The following is a 3,967-nucleotide window of genomic DNA, read 5'->3' on the forward strand; positions in this document are numbered from 1 at the left end:
ATGGAGAAGTGAAATACTTCCATGACAAAGAACAACTAAAGAATTTCATGATGACAAAGCCAAGCCTACACAGACTACTAAATGATGTTCTAGAGAGGGGGCAAATTGATCACAGCACCATGAATGAGAATGGAAAGAACCCACCAAACAGGGCAAACAAACACAGGAGAATAAGAGGTATATAATAGCAGTCTTTCAGTTATTATTTTGTGTTCAGCAGTAAAATATTTCCATCAGCACACTCTACAAATGGACTTCTCTTCCACCCTATGGGTCATGATTCCACCTGAGTCTACAGGGTAGATTTCAAAGAAATAGCTGTAGCTCAGCCCAAAAGTGATGTCTGGTCACCAGTAACTGTCACGGTCATTATGCATGTCCACAACACACTAGAACTTTGTGTCATATCCTACCATCAAGCTGTTGGAAATGCTGTTCATTTATTTGCCATTCCAGTATTTATCTTATGTTTTACTCTTAATACTTCTTTGCTATCATGAAAATCTTTTCTTCAATTGTTTTGAAACATTTAGTTTTTAATTAATTAGTATTTAATTTTCTGAATATTGCTTAATCTTAATTTTTGTTCTAAGATTTATACTATATCTTTGACCTACAATTTATTTAAAAGACATTGTATGATATCTTCTCCTAGTTTTTTTGTTTTTCGGTTTTTTTTGTTTTTTTTTTTTTCGGAACCGGGGATTGAACTCAGGCCCTTGCACTTGCCAGGGAAGCGCTTATTCCACTGAGCCATATCCCCGGCCTTCTCCTAGTATTAGAAACTTTAAAAAGTATATTTCCATTTTCTGTTGACTTTATATTACTTCTTCCCTGTCTTTTATACACACACACACATATATGAAAAAAATACGTGTATAACCCAACATAAGATTGGTACTGTTTCATAGACATCTGCAATGACCTTTAAATAAGGGTTCATCTAATATATTTTTTATATAGTCCTGCATAACTACCATGTTGGGAGATCTTTATTGTTCATCCAGGAGTATACTGCATCTTCTCTTGTCTTTTGAATTAGGCTCTTTGTTTTTTCCAAATGCTACTTCTGGGGTATTAAAGTATTTCAAGTTTGTATAACTAGAAAATCTTTTAGTTTTCAAAGGTATGTTTGCTAAGTATAAAATTCAAAGAGGACAGATCTTTTCTTTCTGTCCTTTAATTAGTCTAGTTTCTTACACACTTGGTCCTTTTTTTATTTCTAATGTGGAATAAGGTACTATTTAATTTTGTTCTTCCATAGCTAATATTTTTTATGTATATGCCTTAATGATTTTTTCTTTACAATAAGTTTTAGACAATTTCATTTTTGTGTATCTTGGTATGATCTTATTTTAATTTCTTGTGCAAAAGGTTCATTTTTCTTGGAAATATGGTATTATAAATTGAACTAAATTCAGAAATTTTAAATCTTTAAATATTTATTGCCTACTCCTTTCTACTTTGAGAATTCTAATTATATGTTTCTTTGTTTTGACATAGTGAACTATTATGACTGATCTGTAAATTCTTTCTTCATTTTTATTTTGGACAATTTTTATTGTTATATTCATTTATGTTTGTAAATAATTTTTCAATTTGCAATCTATTAAAAAAATAAATAAATAAATAAAAGGCAGATTTATATTAAAAAGTGGTTCATGCAGTATTATACACAGTAGTAAACAATTACCCCCTATGACAAGGTGAAACTGAAAGTATTCATATATGTTAAAAAATTGAGTACATTCAATTGGATTTCTTACAGTTAGAAGCATCCATGGAAAACCATACTCCTGTTTCCACCATCCTACACCAACACAACCACCACCAAAGAAAAAGAACTGAAAGTTGCATCAGAGATTAAAATATTATACTGAATTCATCAATGTTTGGAATATATTGCCACTAATTTTCACTAGTAAATTTGAAATTGTCAATAAAGTGTCACTTCCCTTAAAGAACATTAGAGAAAATTCATAGAAGAGTTCAGAGAACATTGTTGCAAGTATCCTAACATTACCTTTATTTTGATGTTAAAAGTTGAAAACAAAAAACTATAAAATCACTTTTGATTTATAATTTCTTAACACAGGTGTGTCTTGTTTTATATATGATAAAATTCTAAAGGTTATATAAATGCTGATTTTCCAACCATTAAACCCTTATAAACCACACATACATACATATATGAAAGTTTTCAGTATTTAAAAAGTGTAAAATTTAATTTTTAAGCAACAAATCCAACTGTAATACAACCAACTACTCCTTTAAATTATTTGTTGGAAACCATGAATGCCTTGTCTTTATTGGACCACTGCACATATTACTTTACTAGGTCAGTACTAGACTTAAACACTTACTATGATCCACGCACTTTACTAAGTGTTTTACTTAAGTAGTATTACTTAATCATCATAACACCTCTTCAAGTTAGCTATACTACTGTTCCCATTTCATAGACAAAAAAGTGGAGTTCAGGCTGGAGATATAGCTCAGTAGTCTAAGCGCCTGCCTAGCAAATGCAGGACCCAGATTCAATTCCCCGGTACGGGATGCCATGCCAGCCCCGGAACCTGGAACACTTTGTGCTAGCCACCAAAACTGGACAAGGTGGCACATCTGTAATCTCAGCACTGAGGAGGCTGAGACAGGAGGATCACTACAAGTCCAAGCTGTGTAGCAAAACCCTGTACCAAATAAATAAATAAATACATAAAAATTGAACTTTGCCCAAAGTCATCTGTTGATTAGGTATGGAGCCAGGATTTTAACTTCTGTCTCCAAAGGGTATTTCATAACCATTAGCTCATACTATTATTCCTTTTACATGCTGAAATATGCTTTTATTCAACAGGAAAAATACATTTGAGTTCCCTTGTTCTGCCCTAAGAAATAATTATTGCTTATTCCCATAATTTTTTTTCTTTAAATTTAAGGATACATCCTGAATTCATCCCTAAGAATTATTCAGTAGTTGTAACCTGAATAGATGCAATTCATTTACATTACACTTGACCTGATCAATGATGTACAGTGTGCCTGAGGAGAGTCACCTAGAGAGAAAACTTTCTCTCAGGCTTTCACAGAGAACAAATTGGTCAAGCAATTGAAGTGACACATCCAGATGGCTGACACTGACAAAAGATCTACAATCTGCTGTACATGGTCCCAGCATAAATCCTGAGGGGATTTGACTGACCTTGTCAGATACAAAAGCTACTTTTTTAGTTATATAGGTGTTGCTTTAACTTGGTCTTAACCATCCAGCAGAAAAGAATAACCACAAGGTGCAAAAAGTAATACCATATTAATTTGTTGAGCTGTAAAAGGCTGAAGTCAACAATTTCTGACAATTGTCAGTTCTGCTGATAACCCACTGCTATTATGAACTATTGGACTATATTGGGTTATTTTACTGAATTCAATTAGCTACAATCTTTAGACTGGTTTGAATTATGAAAAGGCCCTTTAAAGATTTCTCTAAATACAGCCTCTCTAACTGCAGTGGAACACCCATCTCTGAAAAAATAAAACAAAAAAAGGGGATATGTTGGGAGTCAAGAAGCTAGGAAGGGGCCGGGGAGATGGCTCAGTAGAATAAGTGCTTCCCTGGCAAGCGCAAGGGCCTGAGTTCAATCCTCAGTTCCGCCAAAAAAAAAAAAGAAGAAGAAGAAGCTAGGAAATCAATCAAATATATTAAGGTGGGACTTGGCCCAGAGCTTAAAGCAAACAAGCTGCCTCACTCCTGATATGAACATCCTGTCTGCTTAAGGTTTGCTCTCAGTTGCTAGACAATCTAGTATCATACACTACTAACTTCACAAAAGTGAAAATAAAGGTCAGTTCTGTTGTGAAAAAAGGGGGAAAGGCAATAACAGCCAATGAAATACGAGATGTAATTAAAAACCTACCGGCAAAGAAAAGTCCAGGTCTGGATGGATTCACAGCTGAATTCTACAAGACA

General features: G+C 33.6%; 1 protein-coding gene across 1 annotated transcript in view; it reads left to right on the plus strand.

Moving 5' to 3' along the window:
• Positions 1-3,967, plus strand: part of LOC105742824 (uncharacterized protein C6orf10) — a 48,555-nt gene that overhangs the window by 44,161 nt on the left and 427 nt on the right. The window lies entirely within an intron of this gene.

The sequence above is a fragment of the Octodon degus genome, unplaced genomic scaffold (genome assembly GCF_000260255.1).
Source record: "Octodon degus isolate 3935 unplaced genomic scaffold, OctDeg1.0 scaffold00005, whole genome shotgun sequence".
Lineage (NCBI taxonomy): Eukaryota > Metazoa > Chordata > Mammalia > Rodentia > Octodontidae > Octodon > Octodon degus.